The 26,479-nt window shown below is 45.9% G+C and overlaps 1 protein-coding gene across 1 annotated transcript in view; it reads right to left on the reverse strand.

Moving 5' to 3' along the window:
• The window catches only part of LOC147717712 (E3 ubiquitin-protein ligase TRIM39-like), a 723,224-nt gene that overhangs the window by 443,490 nt on the left and 253,255 nt on the right, over positions 1 to 26,479 (reverse strand). The window lies entirely within an intron of this gene.

The raw sequence follows: 26,479 nt of genomic DNA on the forward strand, positions 1-26,479 counted from the left end.
CCATACTTTCAACACCCTTACTTGCTGTCATCGATCGAGTGGTTGCACACACCCACTCTGGCACACCCAACATTTTCAAATGCGTCTCTCGCTCCACCTGAGCCCAAGGGGAGTCCTCCAAATCATTGCCCAGGAGACAATCAACAGGCATGGCGGGCCTTACAGCAACTTGAAGAGTACCTGAAACTCCCCCCCATTCAAAGGGAACCTGAGCTACCTCACACTCTCTCTGGGAGTTGTCAGCAGCTATAACAGGGTAGAATGCATGAGGGACCACCTGCTCTCTGGACACCAAGTGACACTTGACAGCTGTCACACTTGCTCCAGTGTCTATGAGAGCTTCCACCCTATGGCCATTAATGGTCACCCACTGCCTATATTTATTAGTGTTACTAGGCAGAGGGGGTGGAGGGACCATTTCTAGAGAGACCAGGGACATCGCTGCGGGACCCCTCCCACCAGGGGCAACCATCTCCTCCCCTCCCAGGGCTACACTTGCCAACTGACGGGGGGGTGCACGTGGTGGTGCATTAGAGTTCTTTATGGGACACTGGGGATCATAAAAACGGTGTCCCGCCTGCTTACAAGAGTAGCAGGTCATTGGGCCCCTATGAACAGGCTTACCTGTCGGGCCTCTGGCTTCCTCACTGGGAGAGGCTGGGAACCCTTCCCTTAGTTCCCTTGGGGATTACTTTGGGGCCCTTTCTGAAACTCCCTCTGTTTACCCTTGTCCCCCCCACTCTTCTTCTGGGGACCCTGCCCACCTTTGGCTGAGTCTCCCACTGGGCCCTTGTGGACCCTGGTACTGACCCAGCAGTCCGCCTCCTCAGCAAGTTTTCTAGGGCTAGATATCTTGCTACAATAAGGTGTTGGCGCAGCTCTGGAAAACAGTTATTAGACAAGTGCTCCCAAGCAAACAAATCATAAAGAGCATCATAACTTTCCACTTTGCTGCCCTTTACCCAACCATCCATGGCTCTGCAAAAAATTGACACATATTCAACCCACGTAGTACCAGGCAATTTCTTTTATTCTCTAAAGGCTTGTCTGTACTTTTCTGGGGTTAGGCCATACCTTAACATTAAAGCATCTTTCATATGAGTATAAGACATCCTGTCCTCAACAGGCATGTCCAACAGGATATCTCTCCCCTCATTCACAAAGCGTCCCCACAACCCCGCTCTCCAATCCTTCTCAGGGACCCGGTGGGCCAACAATGCTAACTCATACGCTTGAAACCATTGGCACAGGTATGCTCAGACGTGAGTCCCTTAACAATTCCCCTGTATAAATTGTATATATGTGTCACTGAATTCAATGCACTGATCACTGTGTTCACCAACAGTCACGTTTATCACATGTTTCTGTAACGGTCCCTCACGTATTGAAACTTGTGTCACTATGGAATGAAGTAATTCCTGTGTATTATGATTGTTTTTACTTTTTACTGAGATAAAAAAAACTTGAACTTCAGTTGTTTTCAGAGAGGTTTATTAAACTCAGCATGTACTGAGCTAACATAGCCAATTTTAAAGCAATTGTTTGTTACCCAACAGAACCACTTTGTTCTTAACCACGCTCACCCAGGTTCTGAGGGACACAGGGTTACCCCATTTATGTTTAACAAAACTGTTTTATTGACATGTCGCCTACATTTGTCAATCTTTGGACAAAGCCGAGATGACCTCTGTCACTTATGCCTTTGACATATGTTGGAATATATAAAGGCAGTTGCAGAAAGAGAACCATCAACTATGCCAATGTGTCCTTCATTAGATTCCAAGTTCAACCACTGTGATTCTATCAGGATCATTGCTATAACAGTGCAAAATCATCAGATATGGGTGCTCATAATACAGAATGCTCTAAACACATCACACCGTAAGTAGTACATTAAGTGTATTCTACATGAAACTTTTCCCCCAAAAGAAGCCTTTTACTAAACAGCCCTGTCCCTCACCAAATATATAAGGTAACAGTAGGCAGTATTGCAAGGTATGTCTGTGTGAGATAGTTAAACAGGAAATGTAAGAATCCTAACATTTTAAAAACCATTTTATTTACTATACTATACCAAGCAACGTAACCATGGCTAGATGCAATCTACTCAAAGGTTGTTTTGTGGTTCTCCTATTCTTTTTCATGCACTTTTTTCAGTGCTCCAAAGATCCTTCAATCATATGAAGTACGGAAGCGCGAGGGCTGTGCTTCAATTTCTTTTTTTAAGATTCCTTAAATATCATATTTAAAAATAAAGTTTACGTAAATTGATAAAATGTTTAAATAATTAAAAGAGTGTCAATGAGAAGAAAATTCAAAAGAAGAAGATAAAGAATGGAGAGTTAAAATAGTTGAAGAACTAGTGATATAATTATCAGTATTACTTGTGTCTCCTGAGCAACTTTAAAGAATGTTTTAAAACTAAGTCTCTAACAATCTTTTGAAAATGGAGAAATTGATAAGTATATATGTAAGCATTATCTTAGTTGAGGTGTCACACTTATATCCTCACATGTTTAATAACACACATTCATACACTCCCTCTTTTACTTAGGTATATATAAACATACATTATTATGCAGAAAACTGTGTCACACATACAGCAAAACACACATATATTTAGTTGTATGGACAGATTCACTCACACTCACACGGAGATATACACAAGTATACCTATACACTGGAGCGTGGTCTGGCGCACGGCAAGATGGCTGCACTGTAGTGTTGCTCTGCCGGCGGCCTTTAACATCCTTCACCATCCTGCTCTGTGAGCGCCCACTGATGTTACCTGCTGAGCTAATATAGAGGCCACTGCGACGCGCTACCAGAATCTGCCATCAGCGGTAAAAAAGGAGATTACTGGGCCCTGCACTGAGTGTAGGAACCTTTACCTGTTCCTTTGCTGGCGACTGGACGCTCGCGGTGCGGGCTGCCTAAGGCAATGCTGCTCCTGGGGACGGGGCACGGATTCAAGGACTATGGTAAGAGGGAGCTGAGCGGCTTACTGTACCGGCGCTGAGGCTCCCGTATTTTTCCCGTCGTGGGAGCCGTCAATCCCCGGAGGTGAGTGCTTGCGGCAGACACGGAGGTCGCGGAGCGCTGTAACTACGCTAGCCGTCGGCCTTAGATAGTATAGTAGGCCCCTGCAGGCCGCTGCATGCTGCTTCCTGTACAGCCTGGGCGTTTGCGATTAGCTGAGCAGAGGAGGGCGATCATGAACAGGACACTGCATGTACATCAACTGTGGCTAGTGATTATTGTTTTAAATGGCACATTATAGTGTGGAGGGATCTACGCTGGGCCCATTCATTTTTAGGTCTCGAGTATTCTATCCCGTAAGGGATAAATAGACGAGAGTATAGAGGGCAAACCAAGCTCTGAAACCATCGCAGATTTCTTCCAGTTCATGTGGTGCACTCGTGCGGAAAGCGCGTCCACATCAAACCCATCAGCCTCCTTCCCACAGGCATCTGAAGCTTCCCCAGCGGCCTCAGGCCTTCACCCCAGCGCGCGCTCGGCCTCACTTCTCCTCCCCCCTAATTACATCCCTGCTGTTTCACTCACTTTCACAGGCGCGAGGCCGTGCTTCAAAGGGATCTGCTCCCCGCTCCCCCGCCTTCCTAGTTTTCTCTCTCGTCCAAATTATACCTCCGAGAAGGTCTTTGAACTGGCCTGACCTTCTCCATCTGTCATTTCCAATTCGCACGCTCTTTCCGTGTACTTTGAATTTATAAAGTGGCGAGACACAGAGGCTGAGATGCATCGCATTATCCTCCCCAGATGAACTAATGAAGCACTCTGTCACGTTGCAGAGTGCTGCTTTAAATTACAGTGACATGCTAACTCAAAGTTGCTCCAAAAATCCATTTTCAGAGTAAACAAGATCAATTGCGGCCGTTTTCCCAAGTAATGAACAAGGTATTTAATTTTTTGGGGCGATCGCGCTAGGTGTGCACTTGTTTTGACTTGCTCTCTCTACCTGTTGCATTTTTTTCTTCCGCTGAATGTCTCTTGCTTTCTTTGACTGCCTGTCTCTCTTTTTCTTCCATTGACATTGTCTGCCTGTCTTTTCTACTTGGCCTTGCTCCTCTTTATGCTTCTATCTCACTCCACTGCCTGTCTGCCTCTCGCTAACCACTGCCTGGCTTGCCTCTCTCTGTGACTGCCTCCCTTTGACTGCCTGTCTCAGCTTCTCGATCTCTTTGACTGTCTCTCTCCTCTACCCCTCCTGAGCGCGCTCTCTCTCCTCTGAGTCTACTGCCGGTCTCTCTCTCTTTGACTGTAGCCCCCCCTCGCATGTTCTCTCCCCTCTACAGCCCGCCTCTGCTTTGCGCTCCATGCCGCAGTCTTTCCCTTTATCTTTCATTTATGGCCGAGGCGCCGCCAGCCAGAACAAACCGCAGAAATATTTTTGAACGGGGCGAGGGATTCTGCGAGTCAGCTTTCCATGAAAGAAAGCCACAGGGAGGGGGAGCTCACACCTCACGGGCGAGTTTATGGCATCCCAAAACATTTGTCCCCCGCTCTCACACCAGAAAACCATGTGGAAGGCTGTAAACGGCCTTCAAAGACCATCTTCACACCTCAGGACATGCTTGGGGGCCATTACGGGGTGGGAGTGGTAGGGTTAGTCGCCAGTGCCTCCATACCAACTGTCCTACCAGATTCTGGCGGTGACTCAGTAACCGTACCTATGTTTATAAAGTGCGCAAGTGGTTGTGTGCGTGCGGCCAGCAGGCATCTGAAGAGTGGAGCTGCAATCTGTATGTATATATCGATGGTGTTGAGCGCTTTATTCAGCGAAATGTATAACCTACAGGCAGCAGGTCCTGTTTGCTGAAGTGTGGACTCTTACTTTTAACTCTGAAGGTAATATAAAAAGTGATGTAGTGTGGAGAAATAACACGGGCCATTGCTCAAGTACTAGTAGGCAATTCAGTTTGTGATGTGTGTTATATTAAAGACCCGCAGCATTTTTTATGTAACAGTCCTCGCTCGAGCGCCCCCCCCCCCCTTCTTATCCATGTCACAATACTAAAACCACATGCAGTGATCCGAGTTTCTCAAATGAAAACAGAATTCAGAACACCCACCCAACCCCCTCGGGTGTTTTTCTGTTTTTTAGCTAAGCCTCTCTTGGGGCCTGAGTCGTTATGCAGTCAGGCAGAATACACACACAGAAGCTGTGAAGAAAGAGCCGGTGGCAGGGTTTATTTATTGAACCTGACACTTGTGGGAGAGCTGCTATTGCCTACACTAAAATAGGTGCACAACGCTATTAAGCTCAAAGCAAAGGTATCAGGACAACAGCACTAAAATGCTTCATTGCGCACTACATTTCTCCCAATAATAATCTCACAGAACCCCCATTTCTCCTGGTGAACGTGCTTCTACAGCTCATGCATACACGTCCACTTCCTCAGCCAACCACATTCTGTCACAGCCCAATCAGTTAGAAATCCTTGGGTGAGCCGTGCCGTCAGGGTGGGCGTGGGCGCTGTCAGGAGGCATCGGAGGGTCAGTCCATGGGGTCTGAGGGCAGTAGAGGACCTGAGAGCATCTGTCTATCTATCTATCTATCTATCTATCTATCTATCTATCTATCTATCTATCTATCTATCTATCTATCTATCTATCTATCTATCTATCTATCTAGCTATCTATCTCCCTCACGCTATCTGTCTATCTATCGCCCCCACTCTATCTATCTATCGCCCCCACTCTGTCTATCTATCGCCCCACTCTATCTATCGCCCCACTCTATCTATCGCCCCACTCTATCTATTGCCCTCACTCTGTCTATCTATCTATCTATCTATCTATCTATCTATCTATCTATCTATCTATCTATCTATCTATCTATCTATCTATCTATCTATCTATGATTCTCACTCTATCTAGCTATCGCCCTCACTCTATCTATCTATCGCCCTCACTCTATCGCCGTCACTCTATCGCCCTCACTCTATCTATCACCCTCACTCACTCAATCTATCTATCTATCGATCTGTCTATCTATCTATCTATCTATCTTTCTATCTATCCATCTATCTATCTATCTATCTATCTATCTATCTATTTATCTATCTATCTATCTATCAATCACAGCATCACTGAACGCCACAGAATCACTCGTCACCACAACATCACTCAGCGCCACCACAGCATCAATCTTTGCAACCATTCAACAACAACTGGTTCAAATATGTTCTCTCAATGTTTCAAGCTTTATTATATATGTCACAAAAAGATGTTAATATTTCACTTCTGTGCTTGGATTTTTGTCACAATAAAATACACTGAACATAATCTTCACAAAATGTATTTACAAAAGTTTAAGCTATTGCCATTATTAATTACAATAACTTTTATTTAAGTATTAATTGTTAAAAAAAATTAAAAGCCATTGTTATTTGTAATATCAATACATCTAAGTCAAGTAAATACAACACATATTGCATTACAAATGCTATAGGTGTCACATTTGCGAAAGTTAAAACTATTGGCAGTGTAAATGACAAAGCTATTAATTTCGCTATTTTCAAAACCAACACATAAATAAAAAAATTGTCATTTACAATACCAATAGCTCAAACTTTCCTAATGCGAGACCTATTGCATTGCAAATGCTTGTTTTTTTAATACTGTGGCGGTCTAGCTCTTTCATCAGCCTGGGTAATCCTGCTCCCTAATGGCTCATGTCTGGATCTGGATAAAAGCCTTGCATTGGAGATCAGAAATCGAGCATACCTGATCTGCCTCACTCCAGATTTCGCATCTCTCTAGTCCGCGCACGCCGTGGCCATATTCCTGTTCTGAGACGCTCTATGAACACAACGCTAAATTATAGGGACGCAAGCAAATTGGCGAGTAGCTTGGAGCACGCAGTCCACATCCCAAGAAATAGTCGGGAGATTGTGTGAACACTCACCTCCTGCTGATCCTATACAATTGCGAAGCAGCAAACAGCCTGCCCTCGAAGACAAACTCCTAGCTGGACAATAGTGTCACTTCACGTTCTTCGCCGCTCTGTGATTTTTTTTTTTTACTATTGACTCTGGTGAAAAATCTGCACAAACACCACCGCCATCATGGGCAAACCAGAGAAAAATCAATCAAGGCTCACATTTGAACTGCGCAAAGGGGCAAAACATCGCAAAATGCGGCATCGGACTCTGAGTTGGAATCTTCTGCGCAGGCCCCGTCCACCTTAGAGAAAACGCAATCCACCATCCAGGCCAGTTTGCAATCTACAGATGGGAAAATAGAAGCTCTTTATGGTCGAATGGATCACATGTCATCGAAACTGGACAAGCAAGAGGTGCGAATCAGCAAAGCTGAACAACACATATCGGATTGCGAAGAAGGCTTACAACAAGTCGCCGCCAAAACCAACAACATCACGCAACTCCTGGCGGTAATCCAAATGAAAAATGAAGACATTGAAGCGCACTCGAGGTGCAATTTTTTTGGGGGACTACCGGAGTCCACAAATGTGGGGCGACTGGAAGACTATGATCTGGGACATCTGCGAGGCCGAAAGTCTATCCACCAAGTTCGCCATAGAACGCGTCCACAGATCCCTAGCGTCGCGCCTGAAACCTGGTGCCCCATCTCGGCCCATTATTGCAAGACTCTTAAACTTTAGAGATCGGGGCACTATACTACGTATAACTCGACAGAAGGGCACCGTTAATTATCAGGGCAACGTCCTAACCCTTTTCCCGGATTTCATAGCCACGGTACAGGCAGCATGAAAGGAATTCCAAGGAGTCAAAAAATTCTGCATGAAAGAGCAGATCTCATAGGCCATGTTATATCCTTCCCGTCTCCGCATAGGTACGGATCGTGACGCTAAGATTTTTGTGAACCCGAAGCTGGCCATGGACCATGCCAAGCTGCTGCGAAGGAACCAACGATCTTCAACTCAGACTTCCGACACTAATGACTGACTGCAGCCTTCTCTATTTTTACTGTGTATCCTTTTATTACGCTTGATATCCTACTGCTCAAGATTAAGCGCAATTACTGTTTATCTTTCACTTTTTTCCCGAGTTAGGCCTACCACTATGTTACCGACTTATGTCCATAATGCCACTTATACACACGCCTTTTTCACCCATGTATAACAATCTCAAGTTCTTTGATTATTGCCAGTGACTGATAGCATATAGAGACTACTCTCTTTGGCCCGAAATTACGGATGCAACTGTGACGAGGATGTGTGGTATTATAAGCATTATGTATATTTTTGAGTTGCTTCCTGTGTTGAGATGGTTGCATTGCTTAATGTGTATGTTTTCATTGTTCCAGTATAGTGGGCTAACAGTCAGGAGTGCAAGAACTCATAAGGCGGCCCCTTCCCGCTCTATCGGGAGTGGTTGTAGCCTCTGCATCCCCTTTTGGGTGTACCCCATTACCATTTTTTTTTACACTGTAGTGTTTTGTTCTTAAGTTTGGTTATGACAACGGGATTTGCCTTTGGCCAGATTGGGTTGCTAAAGTGGGAGGAGAGATGGGGCCGGGCACAGTTTCAGAGAATTGCAAGTAGCGAGATCAGAGTCCGAGACATGGTGATGATTCTGGAAGTGACACTTAGTGGGTGCCAATCACTGTACACTGATTACGTATCAAGCTCTTTACACATAGATAATGGGTGAAGATTATAGGTGCATGACATGGAATGCCCGTGGGCTCATCACCCCAAAAAAGATACTGCATGTGCTGACATATTTGGACAGACACAATGTACAGATTAACACACAAGATGATGGACGGAATGTTGCACAATGGCAAAACAGTCACCCCCAGTCACAGATCTGGGTTTAATCCATCGTTATTTTCCTCACCAAGCCACCCCAGTTCAGACATGGCCATATGCAAATCAGTCGTGACCCTGTGCCTCATGGGAACAGTCCAGACCGCACTACCAAGCCATGTCTTCCCTGGACCGGAATCAAGCATCTTAGGACCGGTTTCTGGATATCAGCCGTCTTCAGCCAGGATAGCTTGACTCTAGTGGCTTAGTGAGCAAGGGACCCACGTCTGGGCATACCCCTCCCACATAGGGTGAACAGCAAAACACACAAGATGATGGACGGAATGTTGCACAATGGCAAAACATTCACCCCCAGTCACAGATCTGGGTTTATTCCATCGTTATTTTGCTCACCAAGCCACCCCAGTTCAGACATGGCCATATGCAAATCAGTCTTGACCCTGTGCCTCATGTGAACAGTCCAGACCGAACTACCAAGCCATGTCTTCCCTGGACCGGAATCAAGCATCTTAGGACCGGTTTCTGGATATCAGCCGTCTTCAGCCAGGATAGCTTGACTCTAGTGGCTTAGTGAGCAAGGGACGCACGTCTGGGCATACCCCTCCCACATTGGGTGAACAGCAAAACACACAAGATGATGGACGGATTGTTGCCCAATGGCAAAACATTCCCCCCCAGTCACAGATCTGGGTTTAATCCATCCTTATTTTGCTCACCAAGCCACCTCAGTTCAGACATGGCCATATGCAAATCAGTCTTGACCCTGTGCCTCATGGGAACAGTCCAGACCGCACTACCAAGCCATGTCTTCCCTGGACCGGAATCAAGCATCCTAGGACCGGTTTCTGGCTATCAGCCGTCTTCAGCCAGGATAGCTTGACTCCAGTGGCTTAGTGAGCAAGGGACCCACGTCTGGGCATACCCCTCCCACATAGGGTGAACAGCAAAAGACACAAGATGATGGACGGAATGTTGCACAATGGCAAAACATTCACCCCCAGTCACAGATCGGAGGTTAATCCATCGTTATTTTGCTCACCAAGCCCCCCCCAGTTCAGACATGGCCATATGCAAATCAGTCTTGACCCTGTGCCTCATGGGAACAGTTCAGACCGCACTACCAAGCCATGTCTTTCCTGGACTGGAATCAAGCATCCCCGGACCGGTTTCTGGCTATCAGCCGTCTTCAGCCAGGATAGCTTGACTCCAGTGGCTTAGTGAGCAAGGGACCCACGTCTGGGCATACCCCTCCCACATAGGGTGAACAGCAAAACAAACAAGATGATGGACGGAATGTTGCACAATGGCAAAACATTCACCCCCAATCACAGATCTGGGTTTAATCCATCGTTATTTCGCTCACCAAGCCACCCCAGTTCAGACATGGCCATGTGTAAATCAGTCTTGACCCTGTGCCTCATGGGACAGTCCAGACCGAACTACCAAGCCATGTCTTCTCTGGACCAGAATCAAGCATCCTAGGACCGGTTTCTGGCTATCAGGCGTCTTCAGCCAGGATAGCTTGACTCAAGTGGCTTAGTGAGCAAGGGACCCAGGTCTGGGCATACCCCTCCCACATAGGGTGAACAGCAAAACACACAAGATGATGGACGGAATGTTGCACAATGGCAAAACAGGCACCCAAGTCACAGATCTGGGTTTAATCCATCGTTATTTTGCTCACCAAGCCACCCCAGTTCAGACATGGCCATATGCAAATCAGTCTTGACCCTGTGCCTCATGGGACAGTCCAGACCGAACTACCAAGCCATGTCTTCTCTGCACCGGAATCAAGCATCCTAGGACCGGTTTCTGGCTCTCAGCCGTCTTCAGCCAGGATAGCTTGACTCAAGTGGCTTAGTGAGCAAGGGACCCACGTCTGGGCATACCCCTCTCACATAGGGTGAACAGCAAAACACACAAGGTGATGGACGGAATGTTGCCCAATGACAAAAAATTCACCCCTAGTCACAGATCTGGGTTTAATCCATCGTTATTTTACTCACCAAGCCACCTCAGTTCAGACATGGCCATATGCAAATCAGTCTTGACCCTGTGCCTCATGAGAACAGTCCAGACCGCACTACCAAGCCATGTCTTCCCTGGACCGGAATAAAGCATCCTAGGACCGGTTTCTGGCTATCAGCCGTCTTCAGCCAGGATAGCTTGACTCCAGTGGCTTAGTGAGCAAGGGACCCACGTCTGGGCATACCCCTCCCACATAGGGTGAACAGCAAAACACACAAGATGATAGACGGAATGTTGCACAATGGCAAAACATTCACCCCCAGTCATAGATCTGGGCTTAATCCATCGTTATTTTGCTCACCAAGCCCCTTCCCCCAGTTCAGACATGGCCATATGCAAATCAGTCTTGACCCTAAGCCTCATGTGAACAGTCCAGACCGAACTACCAAGCCATGTCTTTCCTGGACCGGAATCAAGCGTCTTAGGACAGGTTTCTGGCTATCAGCCGTCTTCAACCAGGATAGCTTGACTCTAGTGGCTTAGTGAGCAAGGGACCCAGGTCTGGGCATACCCCTCCCACATAGGGTGAACAGCAAAACACACAAGATGATGGACGGAATGTTGCACAATGGCAAAACATTCACCCCCAGTCATAGATCTCAGTTTAATCCATCTTTATTTTGCTCACCAAGCCCCCCCCCCCAGTTCAGACATGGCCATATGCAAATCAGTCTTGACCCTGTGCCTCATGGGAACAGTTCAGACAGCACTACCAAGCCATGTCTTTCCTGGACTGGAATCAAGCATCCCAGGACCGGTTTCTGGCTATCAGCCGTCTTCAGCCAGAATAGCTTGACTCCAGTGGCTTAGTGAGCAAGGGACCCACGTCTGGGCATACCCCTCCCACATAGGGTGAACAGCAAAACACACAAGATGATGGACGGAATGTTGCACAATGACAAAAAATTCACCCCCAGTCACAGATCTGGATTTAATCCGTCGTTATTTTGCTCACCAAGCCACCTCATTTCAGACATGGCCATATGCAAATCAGTCTTGACCCTGTGCCTCATGAGAACAGTCCAGACCGCACTACCAAGCCATGTCTTCCCTGGACCGGAATCAAGCATCCTAGGACCGGTTTCTGGCTATCAGCCGTCTTCAGCCAGGATAGCTTGACTCCAGTGGCTTAGTGAGCAAGGGACCCACATCTGGGCATACCCCTCCCACATAGGGTGAACAGCAAAACACACAAGATGATGGACGGAATGTTGCACTATGGCAAAACATTCACCCCCACTCACATATCTCGGTTTAATCTATCGATATTTTGCTCACCAAGCCACCCCAGTTCAGACATGGCCATATGCAAATCAGTCTTGGCCCTGCACCTCATGGGAACAGTTCAGACCAAACTACCATGCCAGGTCTTCCCTGGACCGGAATCGAGCATCCTAGGACCGGCTGATAGCCAGAAACCGGTCCTAGGATGCTTGATTCCGGTCCAGGGAAGACATGGCTTGGCAGTTCGAACTGGACTGTACCCATGAGGCATTGGGTCAAGACTGATTTGCATATGGCCATTTCTGAACTGGGGTTGCTTGGTGAGCAAAATAACGATGGATTAAGGCCAGATCTGTGACTGGGGTGAATGTTTTGCCATTGTGCAACATTCCGTCCATCCTCTTGTGTGTTTTACAATGTACAGAATGCCCTATTGCAAGAGACACACCTGAATAAAAACAGACTCTAAAATTGCTCACAGGTGGTCAGGGTTCCGGTTGGCATCGTCCTACTTCACTTATGCACAAGGTGTACTTATTTTGATCAAGAAGGGTATCCCATTTCGTCCTACGCATACTCACTTGGACTCAGAAGGCCGCTGCGCTATGGTACAAGGCAAACTAGGCATGACCAACCTCACAATTATTAATATGTACGGACCTGTGGTAGATGATCCCACACCTTTCATACAGATGGTTACTACTCTTCGCTCATGGCCTGAAACAGCTATAATGTGGGGGGCGATCTCTACACGCATCTCGACCAGCAGGTCGACAAATCTAACCCGACAGGGGCCTGTACACTTAAAGTTGCCGAATGTATCCGAGAAGCTATGACAGAACTGGGCCTGGCCGATGTTTGGCAGTTATGTAATGGACAGATTAAGGAAGGCACACATATCACACCCACCCACAGCAGATGGTCCTGGTTGGACTACTGGCTACTAAACAAAGATGCAAATAACTGGGTTACTCATGTACACAACTTGTGCAGCACCCTATCAGATCACAATCCTGTCTTCCTGCAGTTGCGAATCCCTACTAATCCCCATCCTCCCTTTACATGGCGCTTCCGTTCTGAGGCATTACTTGATCCCATTTTCAACGAAGCCATTAGAACTGCCATAGTTCACTATTTCAAAGAGAACACAGGCTCAGTGGACAGTCAGGCATCACTTTGGGAGGCATTCAAGGTGACAATAACGGGGTTTTTTATTAGCACTACATCCAGTATTTTGAACGATATCAGAGGGCAATTATCCAAAACTGAGACAGCCCTGGATGGGTTGGAAAAAGAGTACTGGGTGTCACCATCTAACACTTTACTGGCCCGCATACGCAAACTCTTGGCAGATTATGACAAATTAGCTGAAACTGAGGTGAGATATAGGGGGAGGAGACATGTGGCCAGAGAATATGGTGAGGGTGGCAGACCTGGCAGGACCTTAGCCACTAAACTACTGCTCCATGAAAATCATCATCAGATTGATAAGATGGTTGACGGCAGCGGGTCAGAACATTTCACCCCACAGGCCATAGTAGACCAATTTAGGGACTGTTATAAGGCGCTGTATACCACACAGGGCGACGTGTCTGAAGACACCATGGTGGAATGCTTATAAGACATAGCATGCGCGTGGCTATCAGACGTACACCGGGAATATTTATCCCTGCCCATAGACGAATCAGATGTTAAAGACGCTATTCTCTCCCTTCCCAATGGCAAGGGGTCGGATGGTCTAATGGCAGAATTTTATAAAGCATACGCGGACTTTCTGGTACCCCATATATTGGAAATGTACGCTGAGGCACACAAAGCCGGCTGCCTACACCCCACGTTAAGGCAAGCTATGATCATTACTCTCCTCAAAAAAGAAAAATCACCTACCTCATGTGAGTCCTATCGCCCCCCTATCCCTGATTAACCTGGACGCTAAAATATTGGCAAAAATAATAGCTACAAAGATTCAACCTTTGATGCCTCTCCTCGTGCTCCCTGATCAATCTGGGTTTATACTGGAAAGATCCACTTCCCATAAGTTGCGTACTATTTTCTCAATGTTCCACATACTTAACCCCGACTACCCAGCGGCCACTAACATGCTTGAGGTGGCTAAAGCATTTGACTCCATAGAGTTGAGTTATATGTTTAATATTTTACGCAAAATGGGGTTCCCTAATGTCATAATACAGTGGATCCAGATCTTATACACCGACACGCCAGCCAGGGTGCGCGTGGGCAGCCATACCTCTATATCATTCCGGATAAAACGTGGCACCAGGCAGGGTTGTCCTTTATCCCCTCTCCTCTTCGCCCTTGTGCTTGAACCACTTGCTTGTAAGATTCGACAATGTCACAGAGCGTCTGCTCTAAATTTTAAACACCGACCAGTCGACATATCCATGTACGCGGATGACATGGTCTTGTTTATCAAAGATCCCCAACACCACTTATCCCCTGTTCTTCGAGAATATATACAATTTGGTCTGTTCGCTAGACTAACAATCATTTGGGAGAAATCGGTCATCAAACCATTAACCACAATCACATCCATTCCAAGCCCACCTGGAATACCCCTTATTATAGACGACGGACCCAGTTAAATATCTTGGTATCTGGGTGCATCGTGATCCTGAAGTTTTAATCAGGGAAAATGATGGTCGAGCATATGACACATTAGAACAACAAGTGAATAGATGGCTGCACCTGCCCCTGTCTCTGGCAGACCGTATTGCAATAATAAAAATGGTTATACTTCCCCGCTTCTTATATCTTTTTTGCAACATTCCGATCAAACTGACTGAACAATTATTTAAAACAGTAAGAACCCAACTTCTATGTTTAATATGGGCACAGGACAGCCTAGAATTAGCTGGCTTACACTAACACTATCCTATGACAAGGGGGGGTTTGCTGCGCTGGATTTGAATGTATATTATCTCTGCGCACAAACCCAAAATGCATATTATTGGTTCAGAACACACAACTTTATACCACATGTAGCGGTCGAAGACGTAGATGCCCATCCCACTCCACTTGGTAGCATGCTGACACATGTGAATAGACACACGCCAAAGATAGAAATCAATACGCTAGATATGACCATAGCTGCGTGGCAGATGATTGGCACACAAATTACCTCTGTATGCACCCGCGCTTCCCTTAGCCCATCACGCCGCCTTATCTGTTAGTCAGGGGGTGGGACCTCTAAAATCGTTAAAAGCAACTGGCATTACTCAAATGTGTGACTTATACCCTAAAGGGTGATACCTTGAAAGCGGTGACTTGGAATACATACAAAACCGCACTTCCTTGTTTCAATATACCTGTTACCGCCTCAAACGTGCCAAACTTCCTGCGGAGCCCCCGACACTCACATCCTTGCAACTATTGCTAGTGCTTCCCACCAAGAAACAAGCATTGGAAATGCAATAGGTCTCGCATTAGAAAAGTAGGAGCTATTGGTCTTGTAAATGATTTTTTTTTTGTGTGTAGTTTATCCAAATAGCTACATTGATAGATTTGTCATTTACAATGCCAATAGTTTTAATTTTTGTGAATGTGACACCTATAGCATTTGGAATGCCACCTGATTTGTATTGACGTGACTTTGATGGCAGCTTTTGTTGTTATGCCACATTTCTAGAGAGCAGGAGAGTGCAGCAGGGGATAGAAGCACAGCCCTGCAAGCTGAGCGTCCTCCCATCGCACACCTATATGTGGCTTGAGTGGTGTGAGGGTGAGGGGTGTGAGAGTGAGGGATGTGAGGGTGAGGGGTGTGAGCGTGAGGCTTGTGACTGTGAGGGAGTGTGGGTGTAAGGGGGTGTGAGTGTGTGTGATGGTGAAGTTGAGTGAGTGTTTGTGAGGCTGAGTGTGTGTGATGGTGTGTGTTGGTGAGGGTGAGTGATGGTGTTTGATGTTGATTGAGGGAGTGTGAGTGTGTGTGACGGTGTGAGGGTGAGGGTGTGTGAGGGTGAGTTAGGGAGTGTGATTGTGTGTGAGTGGCTGAGTCTGAGAGTTAGGTGTTGTGATGTTGATTGATGGTGAATGAGGGTGAGGGGATGATGGTAAGGGTGTGTGAGGGTGAGGCGTGTTGATTGTGACAAGTTGCAAGGCTGAGGGTGGGTGAGTGTGTGGGAGGATGTTTGATGGTGAGGGTGTGAGGTGTATTAAGTGTGAGAGTGTTGTGAGGCGTGTGAGGGTGTGAGGGGAGTGAGCGTGTGTGAGGGTGATGGGGTGTGAGGGTGAGGGGGTGTGAGTGTGTGTGAGGGTGAGGGTGAGTGAGGTTGTTTGTGGCTGAGAGTGTGTGAGGTGTAGTGAGTGTGAGAGTGTTGTGATGGGTGTGAGGGGAGCGTGGGTGTGTGAGTGTAAGGTGTTTGAGGGTGAGGGTGTGTGTGTGTGAGTGTGAGGGTGAGTGAGGGGGTGTGAGGCTTCGGGTGTGTGACGGTGTGTGAGTGTTAGTGTGTGTGAGGGTGAGTGAGGGTGAGAGAGGTGTTGTTAGGCAGAGGGTGTGTGACGGTGTGGGAGGGTGAGGGTGTGTGAGGGTGAGTGTGAGTCATTGTGAGTGAGTGTGAGTGAGGGGGTGAGAGGGTGTGGTTGTGTGACGTTGTGTGAGTGTGAGTGTGTCTGAGGGTGAGTGAGGGAGTGTGAGGTTGTGTGAGTGGGTGAGGGTGGGAGTGAGGGTGTGTGAGGGTGACTGAGGGTGTGTGAGGGTGACAGAATGAGTGTAAGGGTGTGTGAATCTGAGGGGGTTGATGTTGAGAGAGGGTGAGTGGGGTGAGTCTGTGAGGGTGAGGGTGTGCGGTGTAGTGAGTGTGAGAGTGTTGTGAGGGGTGTGAGGTTGTGAGTGTAGCGAGGGTGTGTGAGGGGGTGTGAGTGTGGGTGAGTGTGAGTGAGGTGGTGTGAGGATGAGGTTGTGTGACGGTGTGTGAGGGTGAGTGTGTGTGTTTGATGGTGAATGATTGAGTGTGAGTGTGTGGGTGTGTGATGGTGTGAGGGTGAGGGTGTGCGAGGGTGAGTTACGGAGTGTGAGGGTGTGTGAGTGGGTGAGTTTGAGAGTTAGGGTGTTTGAGGGTGACTGAGGGTGAATGTGTTTGAGGGGATGAGGGTAAGGGTGTGTGAGGGTGAGGGGTGTTGATGTTGAGATTTTGCAAGGCTGAGGGTGGGTGAGTGTGTGTGAGGGTGTTTGAGGGTGAGTGTGTGAGGTGTAGTGATTGTGAGAGTGTTGTGAGGGGTGTGAGGTTGTGAGGGGAGTGAGGTTGTGTGAGTGTGATGCGGTGTGAGGGTGAGGGGGTGTGAGTGTGTGTGAGGGTGAGGGTGAGCGAGGGAATGTGAGTGTGTGTGAGTGGTTGAGGGTGAGAGTTAGGGTGTGTGAGGGTGATGGTGTGAGGGTGATTGAGGGTGTGTGAGGGTGAGGGGATGAGGGTAAGGGTGTGTGAGGCTGAGGGGTGTTGATGGTGATAGAGTGTGAGGGGAGTGAGTGTGTGAGGGTGAGGCTGTCCGGTGTAGTGAGTGTGAGATTGTTGTGAGGGTTGTGAGTTTTTGAGGGGAGTGAGGGTGTGTGTTAGTGTGAGGGGGTGTGAGTGTGTGTGAGGGTGAGGGTGAGTGAGTGGGTGTGAGGCTGAAGGTGTGTGATGGTGTGTGAGGGTGATGTTGTGTGAGGGTGATTGAGGGTGTGTGAAGGTGTGTGAGAGTTTTGGGGTGTGAGGGTGATGTTATGAGTGTGTGTATGTTAATAATTTTTTTTTTATGTGTTGTTTAAAAAAAAGCGTGATAGAGCTTCCCTTTGTAATTGTCCTGCCTTATGTGTATTTTTTTATGTAATTTAACTGTGTGTGTGTTTTAATTAATGTGTGGTGTTATGTGTGTTTTTGGTGTCTGTGGAGTCCCGTATTAATTGTATTAATTTTAAAATGGCCGACGCAATGCGTCACCTTGACGTTCCCTACGTTAGCGTTCTAGTTTTTTTTTGTCTTGTGAGTGTTTACGTTTCCTTGACGTTTATTTGTAGCCAATCGGAGCGCGACGTTTTTGACGTTGCGTTCCGATTTGCTTACGTCAACGGTGGAATTCCCCAGAAGATCGAGAATGGTGGTGCGCGGAAGGCGTGTTCTTGTTCCTGTGCTGTTGCTGCGTCGTTTGACAGGTAAGAATTTATTCCAAAGTGTTTTTTTATGTAATGTAATGTAGTATCTATAGTATGTTTAACTTAACAAATGAATAGGAGTGTATTTTTATAACTGTTGACATTGTTTGTTTTCGTTCCTAATATTTGTAAATGTTTATTATGTAATGTAAATTAAAGTCTTGTTTTTAATCGTCGATATGTAATGGATATGTTTTCGAAAACTGCAATGTAATGTATTTTTAGCTGGTGTTTGTTATTTGACGTACAAGAGCTGTTGTTTGAACTTTGAAGTGCTATTTAGTTTCTATTATATTTATGTATGTTGTGTTTGCATTGTTTTTTTCCTGTGATGCTGAAGTAGACGGATTATATGTCATTAAGCTAATCGATGTATTAAAGGAAACTTTTTGTATTTGCTGAATTTATTTTCCCTATCAATGTATTAAGAGGATGCACAGTGATGCAATGTGTGTATTATATGCGTTTTGTGAAAGAAATGTTTTATTTTCCAATCCCTGTTTGCATATTTGTGTATTAATAGCTGCACTCTCCTTGCGTTGGTTTAAGTTTGTATTTAGGAATAGCTGCAAGTGTGTAATTCGCGTTTTACGTATATATCAAATAGTTGCTTAACGCTATTTATGTGTACAGTTGGAGGCTGGAGTTGTATTTGGAGGGTAGAGTTGTAGAGTGGTATTGTAGTTATAGGGTGTAGTTGGAGGCTGGACTTTGACGGTGTGAGTGTGAGGGTGAGTGCATGTGAGCGTTTTGGAGTTTGCCACAGTATGTGTGACTTTGTAGTAGTGTATGCAGTCTATTTTCTTTCCCAAAAGTGTTTTGTGTTTTTTAGCTTTCTATGTGTTAGATCAGAATGTGTATGTGAACTATCTTTGATGTATGCAACAGTGAGAATAAGGGTGTTGCTTCCAATTTATGGGCATAAGGGGAGACGTCTTTGGATGTTTTTGTATTTTCTGTACTTCCCTAGATGTTTGTGAACAGCTGCGTGGGCAAGGGGCGTTGTTCTCCTCGTCTTGTTGCCGCGTCGTTTGACAGGTAAGTTTATTTTTTAATACTCAATACATCAATATGGGAACGAAATCTCTATTGTATAGATGTTGTTGTTAATTTGTGATCTATATAGATAGTTAGGTAGGTATATTGAGGGCGATAGCTAACAACACATGCAGCATCACTTTCCAGAAGCCTAGCAACACTTACCAACAGAGCCGCATTAATTATTAAACAATAGTATCATTGTGGTGTTGTTGTTTTGTCCATGTGGTGATGCAGAGTGGTGTTGTGATGGTGCTGAGTACTGTTGTATTTTGAAGTGTTGGTGTGGTGCTGTGTAGTGTTAATGTGGTGTTTGCGAGTGATGATGTGGTCCTTGAGAGTGATGCTGTGGTGTTATTTGGTGTTGTTCTGGTGTTGCTGAGCGATGTTGTAGTGTTGCAGTGTGACAATGTTAATGTGCTGAGTGTTGTTGTGTTCGTGCATTGTGTTAATGTGTTGTTGCTGAGTGATAATGTTGTGTTGATTCGTGGTGTTGGGGTGGTGGTTAGTAGTGTTGTTGTGTTGTTGAGTTGTGCTCTTTTGATGCTGTTTGATGCTGTTTTGGTGTACTGTGTTCCTGTGGTTGTGCACTTAGCACCACCAAAACACTTTGTGCAACAGCAGCATGAGTCAGAGCAACACCAGAGTCTCGTGCTTTTGTGATTAGGCACTTTGTTTGCGTTTTTGATTCTTTCTGGCATTGTTTAATGGTTTATTTCCCCTTACTTTAGTAAGTGCTTTATGTTGTGAATTTGTTTCCTTTAGCTCGCTTTGTCCACTTTAAATTGTTGTATTATTTGCTGTGTATTCAGATGTTTGCCTAGTTTGTGTGCATTTATGATCTTTGTGAAAGAAATGTTTTATTTTACAATCCCTTTATTCATTTTTGTGTATTAATTGCTGCACCGTCCTTGCGTTGCATTAAGTTTTAATGTTTGAATAGCTACAAGTGTGTAATCCGATTTTTACGTATTAAATTAAATGTTGCCTAACGTTATTTATGTGTGGAGTTGGAGGGTGGAGTTGTAGTTGGAGGGTAGAGTTGTAGGGTGGTATAGTAGTTATAGGGTGTAGTTGGAGGGTGGACTTGGACGGTTTGAGTGTGAGGGTGAGTGGATGTGAGTGTTTGGGTGTTTGAGGGTGTGTGATGGTGTGTGAGAGTGATTGAGGGTGACTGTTTTAGTATGAGTGAGGGTGTGAGTGTTGCGAATGTGTGTGTGAGGATGAGGGGGTGAGGGTAAATGTTGCCTAACGCTATTTATGTGTGGAGTTGGAGGGTGGAGTTGTAGTTGGAGGGTAGAGTTGTAGTGTGGTATTGTAGTTATAGGGTGTAGTTGGAGGGTGGACTTGGACGGTGTGAGTGTGAGGGTGAGTGGATGTGAGTGTCTGGGGGTTTGTGGTTGTGAGTGAGGCTGAGCGTGTGTTGGTGAGTGATGGTGTGTGAGGGTATGAGTGTGATTGAGGGTGTGATGTTGTGAGAGTGTGAGGTATGATGTAGGGTGAGGATGAGTGAGGGTGTGTGAGGCTGAGGGTGAGGGTGGGTGAGGGTGTGAGTTGTTGTGATGATGCCTATAAGTGATCATTTTTTCTCCGTGAATATTGTACACTTCAAATGTATTAATGTTGTGAAGCGTTGTTTTAGAAGCTAATCAAGACCTATGTAATGTTGATTGATGCTGTTGTTAACGCTGAATCAAAAAACAAACACATCAGTAACGTTTTTTATATAATGCATGTAAAAAGTTTTTATTTTTTTGTAAGGTACACATCAATTCGCACAGCAAAAGCTTGGCTTGCATTAACATAGATGCGCACTGATTTTGTCTGTGTTTGCTCATTATAGACAATGTTTACCTCCTTTTAAATTTCCGACTACAGATGCACATTAATTGTGGCAAAGTATAAGTATGAAGCCACCTTTAAAAATTGTATTGTTTTTGTTGTGTAGTTTGAGTGGAATACTTTATTGTACTTATGGAAGAATTGCAATTAGGATGTGAGGTCTCGTGCTCTTGTGATTACGCACTTTCTTTGTTTTGTGGATTTTTTCCACCATTGTTTAATGGTTTATTTATTTCCCCTTACTTTAGTAACTGCTTTATGCTGAGGTGGCCCTGAGGGTATAGACGGCCCTGCGGCGATTTCATTTGTAATTCGTCTGTGAAGTCGTTTGTTTTTTGGCGGCGATTTCAGTTTCAAGTCTTTTGTTTATTGTGTTGTGCGAGCCTGGCTGTGTGCAGGGAGAGAGAGAGGAGGTGCTGGCGTCTGGGGAGGGGGAGGAGAATTGCGAGCCTGGCTGTGTCCGGGGAGAGAGAGGGGAGGTGCTGACGTTTGGGGGCTGGGGAACAGATGTCGAAGGCTGGTGAATTTTGTTTAAAAAATAGTCTGTTTCAGTGGTCAAAAAATGAGTTGTGCAGGTTTAAGGGTTTAAGACGAGACAAGGGTTAAGGGTTTAAGACGAGACAAAGCCGTGATACTGCAGGGAGAGAGAGGGGAGGTGCTGGCGGATGGGGGCAATAGGTCTTGTATTGGAAAGAGTTTAAGCTATTGCCATTGTAAATGACAATGCCTTTCATTTATCTGTTTAGATAATTAACAAATAATTACAATGCCAATAGCCAGCGTTCAAATGCTGGTGAGCCCAACAAAATCAAAATACAATGGCAGCTCTCTATCTGTTTCGTGTGCCTTGATGGGGTGGGGGGCTGAGGGGGCTTTCAATGCGGCTTCCCTTTGCAGGCTCAGTTTGAAGCCCTGGTCTTAAGTATGCAGCCTCGGCACTCGATACAAACGGAGTAGCAGCAGAAAGGAACGGGCTGCAACTTGCAACCAGCATTTGAACGCTGCCGTTCACTACCACACATCTAGATAGTGTATTTTTTGTTTTCGGTTCAAGGCTAATTAATGTGTGTTAGTTAATACAATGATGCTTCCAACATGTTTTAGTATTCAATGCGAAGATGTCAAATGCGGGTTTAAGACGAGACACGGCCGTGATACTGCAGGGAGAGAGAGGGGAGTTGCTGGCGGATGGGGAGGGGGAGGAGAATTGCGAGCCTGGCTGTGTCCGGGGAGAGAGAGGGGAGGTGCTGGCGTTTGGGGGCTGGGGAACAGATGTCGAAGGCTGGTGAATTTTGTTTAAAAAATAGTCTGTTTCAGTGGTCAAAAAATGAGTTGTGCAGGTTTAAGGGTTCAAGACGAGACACGGCCGTGAAACTGCAGGGAGAGAGAGGGGAGGAGCTGGTGGCTGGTGAGGGGTAGGAGAAATGCCAGCCTGGCTGTGTGCGTGGAGAGAGAGGGGAGGTGCTGGCGGCTGGGGGTGAGGATTGCCGTGGGAGGGAGCCTTGTCGCTTTCGGGAGGGGGAGGAGAATTGCGAGCCTGGCTGTGTCCAGGGAGAGAGAGGGGAGGTGCTGGCGTTTGGGGGCTGGGGAACAGATGTCGAAGGCTGGTGAATTTTGTTTAAAAAATAGTCTGTTTCAGTGGTCAAAAAATGAGTTGTGCAGGTTTAAGGGTTTAAGACTAGACACGGCCGTGAAACTGCAGGAAGAGAGAGGGGAGGAGCTGGTGGCTGGGGAGGGGGAGGAGAAATGCCAGCCTGGCTGTGGAGAAATGCGAGCCTGGCTGTGTGCGGGGAGAGAGAGGGGAGGTGCTGGCGGCTGGGGGTGGGGATTGCCGTGGGAGGGAGCCTTGTCGCTTTCATGTGCACGCACTTTTAATGTCAATGCGCTTGCGCATTGAGCTTCAATTTGACGGGCACTGCAAGGAATCGCCATGGAATCGCAAGTTGGTTAAAGTCTGTTTAAGTCCCCATAGTCTCGCAAGCTCAATGCGCATGCGCATTGACAGGCGAGACCTAAAAATGGTTTACTTGATTATACAGGGCTGTGCATGAGGAGAAGGTCAGAGGACCTGATAAAAGTCTCGATAGATGGAATGAAATTCTAGACCCCCAGATCACTGGAGAGGAATGGGAGCGAGTATGCCAATTGATGGGCCGTCTTACACCCGATGGGAATTTACGCATTATCCATTTTAAATTCCTGCATCATATATACTATACTCCATCCAAATTTCACAGAATGGGTCTAAGGGAATCAGATCAATGCAAACATTGCAGGCAAGTGCACGTTGACTTCCTACAGCTTGCCTGGCGCTGTGGCCCGGTATTCACATATTGGGAGGGAGTGCTTGATCGTCTCTATACCATGATGGGCACTCTGCTTCCCTGCACACCTCTCAAATGCTTACTAAACTACATCACCCACTTGAAAGGCACTATGGGCAGATTTGTTAGAGTTGCCCTCCTACTTGCCAAATGCCGCACTCTGTTTACGTGGGACAGTGTCCTTGCTCCAAAATTGGAAGGGTGGATGAAGTATATGGTACATTGCAAGGAAAACTTGGCAACGTATGCCGAAGAATTTCTGGCAACATCTAGGCCAAAAGATATTTGGGGACCACTCACACACATCCTTGCTAACCCAGCACCTGCAAGTGATGATGAACATTCGTAACTATCCATGCTGATCTTTGTATTACTGTGTGATCGCACTCACTCTGTTATATTTGTAAGGCTTATGTATTAGCTATGTTGCATACTCTGACCATTGAGGACCTACCTGCTACTGCATTGTTGAAATCTCATGTTCACCATGGTTACGCTGACATTGTTGGCAGTGAATGTATGTTACACCATAACGCCATAAAAAAATTTTTTTTTAAAGTATACCTATACATACATTTAGACAGACCTATCCACACACACCTTCCAAACAATGAATCAAACATACACATTGAAACACATACCCACACAAATAAGCACTTGCTCAACAAAAATAACCATACACCTGCATATGCTCATACTTGGAGTCACACAGATACCAATAGATCCCCATATAGTCAATTATTCACGTACACATATTCACAACCACCGAACCTGTGACATTCAAATGTATACATTTTAAACAGCAGAATCAGCACACACACTTGGAGGCAGGTTCTCATCCACAAATGTCGTCAGGTGTGTGAAAAGCTACTCAACCCATCATATCTGATAAAAAATATTTTCATGGGCACGTTTCTGTGACAGGTCTGTCAACAACATACTGGCAAGCATGCATCTGTTTTCCTTTTGTATTTTATTTTTTTAAATACATTTTAGACATTACATCAAGTAATTAATAGAAACAATGGTATTTGTACAGTTTTTTATGCTCAAAAAAGGAACTACAGTTCACTCCTGTAGCACAATGTTGTTCACTTTGACTTAAAACAGGAATTACACGCATATTCTGCTGTAAGTACAAGTAATTTGACTTTATACAATGTTGGTTGCTACTGTCTCCGAATCTGTTTCAGTCCAGCCTGCACCCAAGGTATACTTAACAAATATTACGCGGTCTGCTCTTAAGTGGCAATAACATGCTAGAATCCGCAAACGTCTCATTACAGAAGGTGTGGTCTCAATGCCTTTCCTCCAATGTTGGTAGTGGGTCCGCTGGACCCTCTCATCATTATGCACCATTTTACTACTGGCAATCATATACCTGAATGCAGTTGAGAACAACTGAAACTGCAACATGTTGAAATTGTTAAGTGTAATCAGAGCTACCAAGAGACCCTGTTTCTTTCAAGGAGTCCTAAAATTTTAGCCAACATTGGATTGCATTTTGGTACTTTTAGTTTTGTATTTTCATTGTCAGAACAGGGTCCTAAATTTCAGCACTCGATGTGCTGCTGGCAAAAAAGTCAGATGGCAGATTTTTTTTAAAAGGTGACGAAAGCATGGGAGAAAAATTAATTCCAATGCATTTTAAAATTTCTTTAACACTCTCTAAAGTCCCTTTCAACATTTTGGGCCTGATTACGACTTTCGGTGGTGCTGGAGCGGGCAGTACACCACCGGCCTGCTCCTGCACCACCGAACGCTCCTGCACCACCGAAGGTGACCGCCACTTGCCTGCCAGATTACAAGTTTAGAGTGGTCTGGTGGGTGGGCAGCATGGGGGTCCCATCGCAGTGCCTTAGAAAACAGGCACTGCAATTGAACTGCACAACTAGGTTCCTGCAGGGCATGGACTCGGAAGCCAAGGCCGTGTAGGAACTGGGGTGCATGCACACGGGGGGCACAACATGTGCCCCCTTGCATGCATCCACATGAAGAGGAGGCACGGGCCCAGTAGGGCCCCCTTTGCTTCCTCTCGGCCACGGTTTTCATGGAGGAAGACTCTCCATAACAACGCTGGCGGAGAGTAAACTCGTAATATGCATGGCTGGACCATGGCGGTCCAGCTAAGCATATTGCTGCCTCTACACCACTGCACCGCTTCCAGGAAACAGCAGTTCCCTGGCAGCATCGGCGGTGCAATGGCGGTCCAACTACCCTGATTCTAATTGGGTGGTCAGAGAGCCAATGGTTGGACTGCCACCACCACGCCTCCAAGAGTCTTTCTATCCTCGACCGCCAGACTCGTATTCAGGCCCTTTGCATGCTTTGCTTACATATTGCGATTTTCCATATATTATTATTGTAAGAAAAATAAAATAAAACATTGCTCTTGGACAATTCTTTTAATAAGTCCCACTATCTCTTGATATCCCTCAAAATGTTTGATTAGCTTACTGTGTTTCGCCATGCATATATTTTGACCTGAAGTACAAGTACTTCAGATAACTTTGACAAGTGCACAAACTCTTCTTACCACGTGTTACAACTGGGGGTCTCTAGTTGGCAATGGTGAACACTTTTGACCAAATAGGGACCCTTGCTTCTAAGTCAGGGAAAGGGGATTACACTACTGGATAACCCCTGCTCACCCCCTTAGTAGCTTGGCACGAGCAGACAGGCTTATCTCAGAGGCAGTGTGTTAAGAATTTGTGAATATACACAGTAATACAGTGAAAACACTACAGATGGACACCACACAGGTTTTATAAAAATAAGTATTCTTTATATAGACTTAACACAAGACCACCAACAACAAGATTCCACAATACTGTACTTAAAATAGACTTAAAGATGGTAGACGTCACTTAGTTCAAGTTGATGATAAATGTGACAAAGTTCTCACAAAAGTACCTGAATGCGTAGCGCAAAACAAACAAAAGGTTCACAGAGTGGGAGATGTGTCGGTTCCTTGCTTTGGAGGAGATGATGCGTCGCGCCTCAATGCTTGCGCAGAGTAGTGGATGCATCTTGAGGGAGGAGGTGATGCGTAGATTATCGTCCTGCGACCCAGTTGCGATGCGCAAGATTGTGCCTCGA

The sequence above is a fragment of the Lissotriton vulgaris genome, chromosome 5 (genome assembly GCF_964263255.1).
Source record: "Lissotriton vulgaris chromosome 5, aLisVul1.2, whole genome shotgun sequence".
In the NCBI taxonomy this organism is placed as follows: Eukaryota; Metazoa; Chordata; class Amphibia; order Caudata; family Salamandridae; genus Lissotriton; species Lissotriton vulgaris.